Source organism: Cervus elaphus, chromosome 22 (assembly GCF_910594005.1).
Source record: "Cervus elaphus chromosome 22, mCerEla1.1, whole genome shotgun sequence".
Classification (NCBI taxonomy): domain Eukaryota; kingdom Metazoa; phylum Chordata; class Mammalia; order Artiodactyla; family Cervidae; genus Cervus; species Cervus elaphus.
The window spans coordinates 50,846,415-50,862,724 of NC_057836.1; positions in this window are offsets into that span (position 1 = coordinate 50,846,415).

The following is a 16,310-nucleotide window of genomic DNA, read 5'->3' on the forward strand; positions in this document are numbered from 1 at the left end:
TGTAGCCTGCCAGTCTCCTCTTGTCTGCGAAATTCTCCAGGCAAGAATATGGGAGTGGGTAGCCATTCCCTTCTCAATGGGTTCTTCCCAACCCAGGGATCAAATCTGGGTCTCCTACAGTGCAGGCAGATTCTTAATCATCTTCACTTTTTTCCCACTGAAGCATCTATTATTCATTTACATCATACCAAGTACAATAATGGATAAAGAGAAAAAATGTTCCCTTCAGAGTTTTACAATCTAGTGGAGGAAGAAGACACAAACATAACTAATACAAGTTTGGCAAATGTTATAGTAGCAGTAACACCTCAGAAATAGTATTTAAGGGATGGAGAATAAGCCAGTGGTCTTTCTGTGATCCTAGCTGGCTTTACACAGAGCTTCTAAATGACTCTCAGACGTATAAGTAAAACTTTTGATTAGTAAAATTACCTTGTCCTTTACTTTTATCACTTCCAGTTCAGATTTGTAAATTAACAAATGGAAGTTTCAAGTGACAGGCAGGTGTGAAAGAGAACCCAAAGAAACAGCTGCTTTAAGGAATAATATTGAAAATGTATAAAAGCTGTTAATAAATAAAAAGAAGCCCATATGTGTATTTTTTAAAAATCCAACACTTCTTTTCTGGCTTCCTTGCAATTCCTAAATGTAAATAGATTTTTTAAAAAATTAACCAAATCAGCCCAGATTCGCAAAGACCCTCAAGGAATCAGGAAGGATAAGAAAGGAGTTAATGTGAAAGATTAAGAAATGATGGTTGTTGAGAAAGGAGAGTGGAGCCTGAAAGGCAGAACCAAGGCTCATGACTGTGGCCAGGAAGTGAAACTGAGGTGGGGGTGGGGGTAAGACAAACAAGAGGGGCTTGAGTTCAGCTCCTCAGAGGAGCCCTTACATTCTCAGTGTTCACTTCGAAATGATGAGGCTGAGAAGGCTCCAGACCTCAGTCTCCTACTCCCACCACCACCAAAGACCAAAGCAGCTCTGCATGTGTCTATTTTTCCAACTGAGTGAGTCAAAGTTCATACTGTTCACCACACAACAGGCCGATCAAGAGACCAGTTGTAGGGGCAATGAATAGCAACTTTATTAGAAAAGTCGGCAGACTGAGAAGATAGGGGACTAGTGTCCCCAAACACCTTCTCATCCAAGTTCAGACTCAGGCTTCTTTTGTACTTAAAGAGGAGGGTCTAGGGTTGGTTGCTGCAAGCCAAATCCTTTGTTCTTATAGCCATCCACATAGGTCTGGTCACAATATTCCTATGGACTTCAACAAGACAAATGTTATTCTATGCTCTCTGCAACTTTTAATCGCTATATGAATGGAAAAGTGGTATACCCTTAAAAGTCGGAGCCTTGAGAATGGACTGTCCTGTATATTTCAGATTACAGGCAACATCCTTGTGCGTGTGTGCTAAGTCTATTCAGTCCTGTCTGACTCTGTGTGACCCTATGGACTGTAGCCCACCAGGCTCCTCTGTCCATGGGATTCTCTAGGCAAGAATACTGGAGTGGGTTGCCATGCCCTTCTCTAGGGGATCTTCTTGACCCAGGAACTGAACCTGCATCTCTTACATTTCCTGCATTGGCAGATGGGTTCTTTACCACTAGCACCACCTAAGAAGCTCAATAGAATACAAAGGTTAAAGTAAAAGAAACAGATCCAATATGGGGTCAGATACGTTCATCCCTATTACTAGGTTGGACTTCTTTTTTAAAAAAATTAATTTATTTTAATTGGAGGATAACTACTTTCCAATACTGTGCTGGTTTTTGCCATACATCAACATGGGTCAGTCATGGGTGCACATGTGTTCCCCCATCCTGAACCCCCCTCCCAGTACCCTCCCCACCCTATCCATCTGGGTTGTCCCGGAACACCGGCTTTGAGGGCCCTGCTTCATGCATCAGACTTGCAGTGGTCATCTATTTCACATATGGTAATATACATGTTTCAATGCTAGTCTCTCAGATCATCCCACCCTCTCCTTCTCCCACAGAGTCCACAAGTCTGCTCTTTACATCTGTGTCTCTTTGCTGCCTTGCATGTAGGGTCATCATTACCATCTTTCTGAGTTCCATATATATGTGTTAATATACAGTATTTGTGTTTCTCTTTCTGACTTACTTCACTCGGTATAAAAGGCTCCAAGATTTCATTTGAACCCATCGTTTGGAAGTTCATGCAAAGTTTAAATGAACACTGCTGCACTGGCACAGAGAGCCAATCAGAAAAAATGGAAGTTGTATCTGTACGGCAGTCTAAATCAAGACCAAATCACAAAGGCAGGCAGTAAAATGCAAGCAAAGGGGACAGACATTGGAAATCCTGGGGCAATCTGAATCAAGACCAAATCACAAAGGCAGGCAGTAAAATGCAAGCAAAAAGGACAGACGTTGGAAATCCTGGCAGGTACTCGATAAACTAAGTTAAAAAAAAAAAAAAAGCAGATCCCAACAGTGTCTAGGGTTCCACAGGAAAGGCCAGGATGAATGGAAATCATTCAGGATCAATATTCTGACCTGAATGGCAACCTCAGTTCAGTCATGGTGAGGAAACAATATGGAGATCCACATAGGAGTAAAGCTCAAGGAAAGACAGATGCTGGTCAAGGCCTTAAACATCTTATTTAAAGACAGGATCTTCTAAGTCTTTAAGAATAAAAGAAATACTGGGAGATACAAAAACAAGACAAATTTGAGGTTTACCCTTTATAACCTCAGAGAATAGAAGAGGAAGACTCTGGGGAAATTTTGCACAAAGCTCACAGAAAATGGGTTGTCAGTATTCTTGCAGGGTTGGCTAGGTTGGCCTTTACCAGAGACAATGTTGACCTTTTTTTAGAAGCCAAAGGGGCATTTGTAAGAGGTTCTGAAACAAATCCCACAGCTGCAAGAACTTTCATGAGGGGCCCTGCAGATTTTAATTGGATGAAGGCTTTTCTGGTCTCCATAGTTTTCATTATAAGATTGCAATAATTGTTTTTAAATAAATCAGTATTCTAGACATTAGATATATGGTGGGAAGAGCACAGGCATGGTTGTGACGTAGCTTGAGAGTGGGGTTTTCCTGGTGGCTCAGTGGTAAAGAATCCACCTGCCAGTGCAGTACGTGGGGTCAGTCCTGGGTCAAGAAGATCCCCTGGAGGAGGAAATGGCAACCCACTTCAGTATTCTTGCCTGGGAAATCCCTATGGACAGAGGAGCCTGGCAGGCTACAGTCCAGGGGTCGCAAAAGAGTCTAACATGACTTAGCGACTAAACCAGATTGAGAGTACAGAATGAAGAGAAATCAAGCCATTAAATTTTTACTGTGACAGCTATGTAATTAAAAACCAAGCCATTGTAGCAATTAAAAATATACATGGAAGGTGGTGAAAAATATTAATATAAATGTATCACTTAGATAGTATGACAAGAATATCCCCCAGCCAAAACCCAGATAGTGCTGGAACAACATGCCATATCATTCCATAGACTCTCATCTCCCTCGGTAAATGCACCCGTACAGAGAGCGGACATTGGGACCCACGACCCCATGACGCCCCTGCCCAGCTTGAAGAAGCCAGAGCAGTCGTCGCCCCTTTCCGCAATGACTTGGTCCCCATGCCCCAGGACAAAGATAGGTAGACAGTTAGTTATGAGCAGGTTGTTAAGGGGCCAAAGATTTGGCCCATAAATAAAAAGAGGGGGGAATGTGGAGCCCTATACCAAGGTCACAGGATAAAAATCTCTGGAACTGACCAAGCTCCGCAGCAACTGTTGCCATGAGCCTTTGGACCCAAACCAGCCAGTTCCCTGACCCCATATTATGTAAAATACCCACCCTATCATCCACCCTATAGCATCGTAACCAATCACCTAATACCACCATTCCAGTAGGAATTTTCTGTCTTGAGGTTATGAAAATTGGCTACTAGCCTGCGAAAGCATTCAGCTCTCCCTTGAGCCAGCCTGCTCTTCTAACAGCGTTTCCCACTCTAATAAACTTTATTCTTCTCTCTCAAAAAAAATAATAATGTATCATTTATATGTAAGTTAAAAAGATGGAATCATCTGGATAAAGAGCCACTGCCAGAATGAGGAACAAAAGTAAACAATTGGCTTAGAGAGAGGCACTTGAAAAATGAGAGTTATATGTAAAGTAAAAAAGGTTAAACTGTGAGGCTTACTATCATACAAAATGTGATGAGTTCTTACAGAACAAATACTTTAACTTTTCCTGATATGTTGTCAAGGTTGATAAACAGTTTCTGCACAACAGACCTCAGACATTTAATTATTTGATGGGAAGTGCACAATTTTCATAGCAATATAAGAAAAAGTAAACCATCTTCTAGGTGCCATTACTCATGGTTTCAATTTACAAAAATAAAGTGATAAAGTCCAATGCTGGCAATCAGGAGAAATATATATTCATATTACAGTGCCTAGCAGCACTGTAAGTAGATTTTATCTTTCTAGGAACACTTAGGATATTACAACAAGAACTGTAAAAATTGTTCACACCGTTTGTTCTGCTAATTTAATTAAGTATCAAGAAAATATATTCTGAAGAAAATCCAAGTTTTTTAAAAACAACATTCATATTGACACTTTTTTTTAATTAAAGAAATAGTCCAAATTCTCAGTGTTAAAGGAATAACTAAGCCAGGGGGTGTAAATTTTGCTATAGCTATTAAAACAAAAGGACAACAGAGGATGAGATGGTAGGATGGCATCACCGACTCAATGGACATGAGTTTGAGCAAACTCCGGGAGATGGTGAAGGACAGGGAAGCCTGGCATGCTGCAGTCCATGGGGTTGCAAGAGTTGGACAGGACTGAGCAACTGAACAATTAAAACAATGAGCAGACATTTGCATAGGACCATGAGGGATTAACACAGTCTAGAATTACCTTCCCACAGTTTAAAAAAAAAAATAGTAAGATGGTCAAAATGTAGGAAATAACTAGCTTTGGAAGTTGGGGACAAGAGGCAGAAACAAATTGTGATCCTTGAGAAAAGAGAACAAGGAGGTGAGGTCTGCCATTGCCAAGGTTTTCTGCCTGGAGGTAATCCTCATACTGTGTGTAGCCCACAGAAAAATCCCGGACTCGGTCCACCACTCTTTTTTTTAATTGGAGTGTAATTTCTTCAGTGTTGTTAGTTTCTGCTGTCCAACAGGTGAGTCAGCTGTAAGTGTACACGTGTCCCCCCCGCTGAGCTTCCTCCCCACCCCGCAGGTCATCACAGAGCACCGAGCCGAGCTCCCCGCGCCTGCTCTACAGGAGCTTCCTACCAGTTGTCTATTTTACACATACTGCTGGGCCATCTTAGGCAGTAGAGCACTAGACACTTAATCTCAGGGTCGTGAGCTCGAGCCCCACATTGGGTGATCTCTTTGGGCTTCCCTGGTGGCTTAGAGGGTAAAGAATTGGCTGCAATGTGGGAGACCTGGGTTCGATCCCTGAGTTGGGAAGATCCTCTGGAGGAGGGCATGGCAACCCACTCCAGTATTCTTGCCTGGAGAATCCCCATGGAGAGAGGAGCCTGGTGGGCTACAGTCCATTGGGTCGTCCATGGGGTTGTAGAGTCGGACACAGCTAAGCAGCTAAGCACAGTGTATACATATCAGTGCTACTCTCCCAGTTCATCCCATCCTCCCCTCAACATCCACCCCCCCATCTAGATTAAACGTAAATTGTCTAAATAAAAGGCAGGAGTTGTCAGATTAGATTACATTAAATACTATCATTAAAAGGCAAGGATTGTTAGATTAAAAGCATCCATTTATACATAGTCAAAAAAAAAAACTATAAAGACATGGGTAAAAGTGAAAGAACAGGAAAAGATACACAATACAAAATCTGAAAAAAAAATGGAATAGCTGTATTAGTATCAGAAAAAGACTTCAGCACAAGGCACATTGATGGGGACAAGTAGGACTTTTCGTAATAGCAAAAGGTTAATTCCTCAACAGAACATAATATTACTAAATGTGCATGAACCTAATTTTGAAAGCCTCAAAATACATCAATACAAAAATTGATAGAACCTCAAGGAGGAAATAGATAAACCCACAATTATTATAGACAGTGTCACCATTTTTCTCATTGTTGAAACAGTGAAGATATATAAAACTTGAACAACATTATCAGTTAACCTGACCTAGTTGGTTATAGAATGTTCCACCCAGTAAGAGCAGGATACATATTCTTCTCAGTTGCGCAGAGAACAAACATCAGGATTGATGCTATTTAGGGCCATAAAATAAGTCTCAATAAATTTAAAAGAGTGGAAATCATACAATTATGTTTTCTGGCCACAGTGGAATTAACTAGAAATAAAAGACTGAAAAATATATGAGAAATTCCTATCATATGCCTAGGTAACCCATGAGTCAAAGAAGGAAAACTAGAAAGTACTTTGTTTTTTTTTCTTTAGAAAGTACTTTGAATTGAATAAAAGTGGAAACACAACTTACCAAAATATATGGAATGTGGCTAGAAATAGTGCCTAGAAGGAATATTATAGCTTTCAGTGCTTATATTAGTAAAGAAGAATGGATGCATACCAATATTTTTAGGTTCCAGTGTAAACTAGAAAAAGAACAAATTAATCCCAAGGCAAGAAGGAAATTAAAAAGATAAAAGCATAAATCGATGAAATTGAAAACAGAAAAGCAAAGAGACATTGATGAAACTAAAGCTTATTTTAGAAAGAATCAATGAGACAGATAAATTTCACCAATAGATTGGTGAAGCAAAAAGAGAAGATACCAACCACCAACATATAAGGGGATTTAATGACATACAACAAACACTAAAGTAGTGAAGGAATATTATGAACAACTTCACGCCAATAAATCCAGGAATTTAGAGGAAATAGATGTACTCCTTAAAGGATATAAGCCACCAAAACTCAGTCCAGAGAAATTAGATATTTTAAGTGTTCATATATCTGTTGTGTGTGTGCTCTTAGCCGTCTCTGGCACTTTGTGGCCCTATGGACTGTAGCCTGCCAGGCTCCTCTGTCTATGGAATTCTCTAGATAAGAATACTGGAGCAAGTTGCCATTTCCTTCTCCTGGGGATCTTCCTGACCCAGGGAACGAACCGTTGTCTCTCGTGTCTCCTGCTTTGGCAGGCATATTCTTTACCAATAGCGCCACCCGGGAAGCCCATCTGTGTATCTATTAAGTAAAATGGATTTGGAATTAAAGGTCTTCCCTGCAATGAAAAATCAAGGTTCAGATGGCTTCACAGGTGAATAGTACTTAACATTCGAGGAAGAAATAATACAATTTATATACAGATTCTTCCAGAAAATAAAAGAAGTCATTTTATGAGGTCAGCATTACCCTGACACCAAAGCACATGAAGACGTTATGAGAAAAAAACAGTATTTCCCATGACTGTAAATGCAAAATCTCTAATAAAATAACTAACTGGCCACCTCAATTTGCTGATAATGGACACCTACAAAACACCTACATCTGGCATCATACGTTATAGTCAAAACAGAATACTTTCCTCCTACAGTGATATATACAGCTCTCCTGCATTGCAGGCAGATTCCTTACCAGCTGAGCCACCGGGAATCCCCACTTTCCTCCTAACCACTTCTTTTTTTTTTTTTTTTTAATTTTTTTATTAGTTGGAGGCTAATTACTTCACAACATTTCAGTGGGTTTTGTCATACATTGATATGAATCAGCCATAGATTTACACTTATTCCCCATCCCGATCCCCCCTCCCATCTCCCTCTTCACCCGATTCCTCTGGGTCTTCCCAGTGCACCAGGCCGGAGCACTTGTCTCATGCATCCCACCTGGGCTGGTGATCTGTTTCACCATAGATAGTATACATGCTGTTCTTTTGAAACATCCCACCCTCACCTTCTCCCACAGAGTTCAAAAGTCTGTTCTGTATTTCTGTGTCTCTTTTTCTGTTTTGCATATAGGGTTATCGTTACCATCTTTCTAAATTCCATATATATGTGTTAGTATGCTGTAATGTTCTTTATCTTTCTGGCTTACTTCACTCTGTATAAGGGGCTCCAGTTTCATCCATCTCATTAGGACTGGTTCAAATGAATTCTTTTTGACGGCTGAGTAAAATTCCATGGTGTATATGTACCACAGCTTCCTTATCCATTCATCTGCTGATGGGCATCTAGGTTGCTTCCATGTCCTGGCTATTATAAACAGTGCTGCGATGAACATTGGGGTGCATGTGTCTCTTTCAGATCTGGTTTCCTCAGTGTGTATGCCCAGAAATGGTATTGCTGGGTCATATGGCAGTTCTATTTCCAGTTTTTTAAGGAATCTCCACACTGTTTTCCATAGTGGCTGTACTAGTTTGCATTCCCACCAACAGTGTAAGAGGGTTCCCTTTTCTCCACAGCCTCTCCAGCATTTATTGCTTGTAGACTTTTGGATAGCAGCCATCCTGACTGGTGTGTAATGGTACCTCATTGTGGTTTTGATTTGCATTTCTCTAATAATGAGTGATGTTGAGCACCTTTTCATGTGTTTGTTAGCCATCTGTATGTCTTCTTTGGAGAAATGTCTGTTTAGTTCTCTGGCCCATTTTTTGATTGGGTCATTTATTTTTCTGGAATTGAGCTGCAGGAGTTGCTTGTATATTTTTGAGATTAATCCTTTGTCTGTTTCTTCATTTGCTATTATTTTCTCCCAATCTGACGGCTGTCTTTTCACCTTACTTATAGTTTCTTTTGTAGTGCAAAAGCTTTTAAGTTTCATTAGATCCCATTTGTTTAGTTTTGCTTTTATTTCCAATATTCTGGGAGGTGGGTCATAGAGGATCTTGCTGTGATTTATGTCGGAGAGTGTTTTGCCTATGTTCTCCTCTAGGAGTTTTATAGTTTCTGGTCTTACATTTAGATCTTTAATCCATTTTGAGTTTATTTTTGTGTATGGTGTTAGAAAGTGTTCTAGTTTCATTCTTTTGCAAGTGGTTAACCAGTTTTCCCAGCACCACTTGTTAAAGAGGTTGTCTTTTTTCCATTGTATATCCTTGCCTCCTTTGTCAAAGATAAGGTGTCCATAGGTTCGTGGATTTATCTCTGGGCTTTCTATTCTGTTCCATTGGTCTATATTTCTGTCTTTGTGCCAGTACCACACTGTCTTGATGACTGTGGCTTTGTAGTAGAGTCTGAAGTCAGGCAGGTTGATTCCTCCAGTTCCATTCTTCTTTTTCAAGATTACTTTGGCTATTCGAGGTTTTTTGTATTTCCATACAAATTGTGAAATTCTTTGGTCTAGTTCTGTGAAAAATACCGTTGGTAGCTTGATAGGGATTGCATTGAATCTATAGATTGCTTTGGGTAGAATAGCCATTTTGACAATATTGATTCTTCCAATCCATGAACACGGTATGTTTCTCCATCTGTTTGTGTCCTCTTTGATTTCTTTCATCAGTGTTTTATAGTTTTCTATGTATAGGTCTTTTGTTTCTTTAGGTAGATATACTCCTAAGTATTTTATTCTTTTTGTTGCAATGGTGAATGGTATTGTTTCCTTAATTTCTCTTTCTGTTTTTTCATTGTTAGTATATAGGAATGCAAGGGATTTCTGTGTGTTAATTTTATATCCTGCAACTTTACTATATTCATTGATTAGTTCTAGTAATTTTCTGGTAGAGTCTTTAGGGTTTTCTATATAGAGGATCATGTCATCTGCAAACAGTGAGAGTTTCACTTCTTCTTTTCCTATCTGGATTCCTTTTACTTCTTTTTCTGCTCTGATTGCTGTGGCCAAAACTTCCAACACTATGTTGAACAGTAGTGGTGAGAGTGGGCACCCTTGTCTTGTTCCTGATTTCAGGGGAAATGCTTTCAATTTTTCACCATTGAGGGTGATGCTTGCTGTGGGTTTGTCATATATAGCTTTTATTATGTTGAGGCATGTTCCTTCTATTCCTGCTTTTTGGAGAGTTTTAATCATAAATGAGTGTTGAATTTTGTCAAAGGCTTTCTCTGCATCTATTGAGATAATCATATGGTTTTTATCTTTCAATTTGTTAATGTGGTGTATTACATTGATTGATTTGCGGATATTGAAGAATCCTTGCATTCCTGGGATAAAGCCCACTTGGTCGTGGTGTATGATTTTTTTAATATGTTGTTGGATTCTGTTTGCTAGAATTTTGTTAAGGATTTTTGCATCTATGTTCATCAGTGATATTGGCCTGTAGTTTTCTTTTTTTGTGGCATCTTTGTCAGGTTTTGGAATTAGGGTGATGGTGGCCTCATAGAATGAGTTTGGAAGTTTACCTTCTTCTGCAATTTTCTGGAAGAGTTTGAGTAAGGTAGGTGTTAGCTCTTCTCTAAATTTTTGGTAGAATTCAGCTGTGAAGCCATCTGGTCCTGGGCTTTTGTTTGCTGGAAGATTTTTGATGACAGTTTCGATTTCCTTGCTTGTGATGGGTCTGTTAAGATCTTCTATTTCTTCCTGGTTCAGTTTTGGAAAGTTATACTTTTCTAAGAATTTGTCCATTTCATCCAAGTTGTCCATTTTATTGGCATAGAGCTGCTGGTAGTAGTCTCTTATGATCCTTTGTATTTCAGTGTTGTCTGTTGTGATCTCTCCATTTTCATTTCTAATTTTGTTAATTTGGTTCTTCTCTCTTTGTTTCTTAATGAGTCTTGCTAATGGTTTGTCAATTTTGTTTATTTTTTCAAAAAACCAGCTTTTAGCTTTGTTGATTTTTGCTATGGTCTCTTTAGTTTCTATTGCATTTATTTCTGCCTTAATTTTTAAGATTTCTTTCCTTCTGCTAACCCTGGGGTTCTTCATTTCTTCCTTCTCTAATTGCTTTAGGTGTAGAGTTAGGTTGTTTATTTGGCTTTTTTCTTGTTTCTTGATGTAAGCCTGTAATGCTATGAACCTTCCCCTTAGCACTGCTTTTACAGTGTCCCATAGGTTTTGGGTTGTTGTGTTTTCATTTTCATTCATTTCTATACATATTTTGATTTCTTTTTTGATTTCTTCTATGATTTGTTGGTTATTCAGAAGCGTGTTATTTAGCCTCCAGGTGTTTGAATTTTTAACAATTTTTTTCCTGTAATTGAGATCTAATCTTACTGCACTGTGGTCAGAAAAGATGACTGGAATGATTTCAATTTTTTTGAATTTTCCAAGACTAGATTTATGGCCCAGGATGTGATCTATTCTGGAGAAGGTTCCGTGTGCACTTGAGAAAAAGGTGAAGTTGCTTGTTTTGGGGTGAAATGTCCTATAGATATCAATTAGGTCTAGCTGGTCCATTGTGTCATTTAAAGTTTGTGTTTCCTTGTTAATTTTCTGTTTAGTTGATCTATCCATAGTTGTGAGTGGGGTATTAAAGTCTCCCACTATTATTGTGTTACTATTAATTTCCTCTTTCATACTCGTTAGTGTTTGCCGTACATATTGCGGTGCTCCTATGTTGGGTGCATATATATTTATAATTGTTATATCTTCTTCTTGGATTGATCCTTTGATCATTATGTAGTGTCCTTCTTTGTCTCTTCACAGCTTTTATTTGAAAGTCTATTTTATCTGATATGAGTATTGCGACTCCTGCTTTCTTTTGGTCTCCATTTGCATGAAATATTTTTTTCCAGCCCTTCACTTTTAGTCTGTATGTGTCTCTTGTTTTGAGGTGGGTCTCTTGTAGACAGCATATATGGGGGTCTTGTTTTTGTATCCATTCAGCCAATCTTTGTCTTTTGGTTGGGGCATTCAACCCATTTACATTTAAGGTAATTATTGATAGGTGTGGTCCCGTTGCCATTTACTTTGTTGTTTTGGGTTCACGTTTATACAACCTTTCTGCATTTCCTGTCTAGAGAAGATCCTTTAGCATTTGTTGAAGAGCTGGTTTGGTGGTGCTGAATTCTCTCAGCTTTTGCTTATCTGTAAAGCTTTTGAGTTCTCCTTCATATCTGAATGAGATCCTTGCTGGATACAGTAATCTAGGTTGTAGGTTATTCTCTTTCATTACTTTCAGGACGTCCTGCCATTCCCTTCTGGCCTGGAGGGTTTCTATTGATAGGTCAGCTGTTATCCTTATGGGAATCCCTTTGTGTGTTATTTGTTGTTTTTCCCTTGCTGCTTTTAATATTTGTTCTTTGTGTTTGATCTTTGTTAGTTCGATTAATATGTGTCTTGGGGTGTTTCGCCTTGGGTTTATCCTGTTTGGGACTCTCTGGGTTTCTTGGACTTGAGTGGCTATTTCCTTCCCCATTTTAGGGAAGTTTTCAGCTATTATCTCCTCGAGTATTTTCTCATGGCCTTTCTTTTTGTCTTCTTCTTCTGGAACTCCTATGATTCGAATGTTGGGGCGTTTCACAGTGTCCCAGAGGTCCCTGAGGTTGTCCTCATTTCTTTTGATCCTTTTTTCTTTTTTCCTCTCTGCTTCATTTATTTCCACCATTTTATCTTCTACCTCACTTATCCTATCTTCTGCCTCCGTTATTCTACTCTTGGTTCCCTCCAAAGTGTTTTTGATCTCATTCATTGCATTGTTCATTTTTAATTGACTCTTTTTTATTTCTTCTAGGTCTTTATTAAACAATTCTTGTATCTTTTCAATCTTTGTCTCCAGGCTATTTATCTGTAACTCCATTTTGTTTTAAAGATTTTGGATCATTTTTATTATCATTATTCTAAATTCTTTTTCAGGTAGATTCCCTATCTCCTCCTCTTTTGTTTGACTTGGTGGGCATTTTTCATGTTCCTTTACCTGTTGGGTATTTCTTTGCCTTTTCATCTTGTTTAGATTGCTGTGTCTGGAGTGGACTTTCTGTATTCTGGAGGTCTGTGGTTCCTTTTTATTGTGGAGGATTTACCCAGTGGGTGGGGTTAGACGATTGGCTTGTCAAGGTTTCCCGGTTAGGGAAGCTTGCGTCAGTGTACTGGTGCGTGGAACTTGATTTCTTCTTTTTGGAGAGCAATGGAGTGCCCAGTAATGAGTTTTGAGATGGGTCTATGTGTTAGGTGTCACCTTGGGCAGCCTGTATGTTGACATTCGGGGCTATGTTCCTGTGTTGCTGGAGAATTTGCGTGGTATGTCTTGCTCTAAAACTTACTGGCTCTTGGGTGGTGGTTGGTTTCAGTGTAGGTATGGAGGCTTTTGGACGGTCACTTATTGCTTAAAGTTCCACGTAGTCAGGAGTTTTCTGGTGTTCTCAGGTTTTGGGCTTAAGTTTCCTGCCTCTGGATTTCAGTTTTATTCTTCCTGTAGTCTCAGGACTTCTCCAACTATACAGCACTGATAATAAAACTTCTAGGTTAATGGCGAAAAGATTCTCCCCTGTTAGGGACACCCAGAGAGGTTCACAGAGTTACATGAACAGGAGAAAAGGGAGGAGGGAGATAGAGATGAGCAGGAGGAGAAAAAGGGGGACTCAAGAGGAGACAGATCTACGCAGCTGTCTGTTCCCAGAGTGTTCTCCATATCTCAGACACCTACAAGGATTCACAGAATTGGATTGGGAAGAGAAGGGGAAAGGAGGAAATAGAGGTGTTCTGAGGTAGAAAACAGAGAGTCAAGATTGGGAGAGAATAATCTTCGGTTTAAAGATAGGGCTTCTTTTTTTTTTTTGGTAAGGTTATAGTGTAGTGAAAATGAAAATGAAGAGTAGTAGAGGAGTACTAGAGGACTTTAAAAGAAATAAGAGAAAAAGAAAAATAGAAAATAAAAGAGAAAACGGAAAGGAAAAAAAAGAAGAAAAAAGAAAAAAAAGAAAAAGAAAAAAAAGAAAAAAAAAACAAAAAAAAAAAGAAAGAAAAAAAAAAATTTTTTTTTCCCCTAATTAAAAAAATTGTAAAAATCTATGTAAATGAAAGTTAAGGAGTAATGGGGGAGTAATAGGGAATTTTAAAGGAAAATAAGAGAGAAAAAATAAAAAAGAAAAAATATAAAAAGAAAAAAAAAAATTTTTTTTTTTTTCCTTACTTAGAAAAAAAAAAAAGTAAAAATATATCTAGGAGTTTCTCTGGAGCTGCTGCGGTCAGTGTGGGTTCGGCTCAGTTTCAGATAGCTCCTCGTTCCAGCTTACACTTCTCGATATCTACAGGGCCCTTCCGGTGAAGTCGGTGTTTTCTACAGGGATTTTAATCTGTTGCACCAGTCCCTTCTGAAGCGGTTCCCTTTGTTTATTTGGCTTCTGTTTGCCGGTCTCTTCAGAGCCTCATTTCCGCCCTGACACAAGCGGGCGGAGGTGGACTCTTATTCAGTTAGCTAGTTCCGTTGCGCTGCTGGGAGGGGCTGACGCTGCGGGGATGGGCTGGCGCTGCGGGGCGGGGCTGACGCTGCGGGGAGGGGCTGGCGCTGCGGGGACGGGCTGGCGCTGCCGGGAGGGGCTGGCGCTGCAGGGAGGGGCTGGCCCTGCGGGGGCGGGCTGGCGCTGCCGGGAGGGGCTGGCGCTGCTTTCTCCGTCTGCGCTGCTCAGGCTCCCGGCTGTTCTATATGGAGCGCGCCCCGCGCTGCGCTAGGTTCCAGCCCTCGGGTGTTACACAAAAGCGCGGAAGGAAAAAGCTGCGCCTGCTCTCTGTGCCTTCCCCGTCAGAGCGGTCCAGGCAGCGAGGGGCTTGATGGGCGCACTATCCCCAGGTGTGGCACACTCACTCCCTTCCGCGGACCCAGTCTCAGTTTCCGCTGACGCCAGTCGGGTGCGCGCGCCTTCCGCCCTCTGCGTCCCCAGCCCCAGTCCCCGCCCGCGCCGGTCGGGTGCCTGCGCCCTGTGTCTCGCCGCGACCTTCCCCTCCCCCCTGCCTCCTGCCTCCCGCGGGGCTGGGCGGGTCCGCAGCCTGCGACCTCTTCTTGGGACTTTCTCCGTCCCTTTGTTCTGCGAACGGCCGGCAGTGTGTTCCGGCCGGTTAATTTTCTCTCTTTTGGTCTCCCACAGTTCAAGTTGGCACCTCACAGAAGCTCCCTCCGATTGTCCTCAGGGCACTCAGGCCCGGACCCTAGCCCAAGCAAGGCCGCCTAAGACTCCCTTCCCGGGACGGGTCTCCGTCCTTAGCTCCCCTGTCTCACTTTTTATCTTTTATATTTTGTCCTACCTCCCTTCGAAGACAATGGTCTGCTTTTCTGGGCGCCTGATGACCTCAGCTAGCGATCAGAAGTTGTTTTGTGAGGTTTGCTCTGCATTCAGTTATTCTTTTGATGAATTTGTAGGAGAGAAAGTGGTCTCCCCGTCCTACTCCTCTGCCATCTTGGCTCCTCCCCCTCCTAACCACTTCTATTAAACCTTGTATTGGAAGTCATAGCCAGGGCAATTAAAAAGCAAAAAAACTGGAGGAAATTATACTTACATGATTTCAAGGCTTATTATGAAACTATAGTAATTAAGATGTTGTGGTATCAGCATGAAGAAATTCATATAGATCAGGGGAAAGGAAGAGAGAGGCCAGAAAGTTACCCATACATATATGGTCACTTGATTTTTGACAAAAGTATCAAGGTGAGAAGAATATAGTTCCTTCAAAAAACAGCACTAGAAAAATGGGATATACATATGATCTTAACTATGACCCTTACCTCATATCATGTACAAAATTATCTCTAAATAAATATAGATTTAAATATAAGAGCTAAAATTATAATAACTCTATGAGAAAATCTTGGAGACTTTAGGTTGAACGAAGATGTCTTACTTGACCTATAAGCTACCATTAGATAAGAATTAGTAAGTGGGGCTTCAACAAAATTCAAAACTTTTTCTCTTTGAAATACACCTTTTCAAGAATGAAAAGGCAAGCCACAGACTAGGAGAAAATATTTGCAAAACATTTCTGATTGGCTTTGATGTAAAATTTATAAAGAATCTTTACAACTCAATAATAAACCAAATTTTAAATGGACAAGAGAGTTAAATAAGCACTTTTCCAGAGACAAGATTTCTGTTGTTCAGGCACTCAGTTGTGTCCAAGTCTTTGCGACCCCATGGACTGTGGCACACCAGGCTTCCCTGTCCTTCACCATCTCCCAGAAGGGATGTAGATGTGTATATAAAATAATAAAGTGATAAACACACATCCATGTGTAATTGATATATACACAATCGAAAGAATTAGAAATGAATCAGAAAACAATTTTGAATTCAGTGGTCACTGAAATATTTTAAAAGGTTTTATAAAAAACAAATATTCTTATAAAACTTTTAAGTTCATTTAAAGAGTGGATCATCCTTGATTTTGGCGACAAGATACCAAATTTCCAATTATCACCTTGTTGCTGCTGTTATTATGTTCACTCACTCAGTCACGTCTGACTCTTTGTGATCCCACTGACTGCAGCATGCCGAGCTTCCCGGTCCTA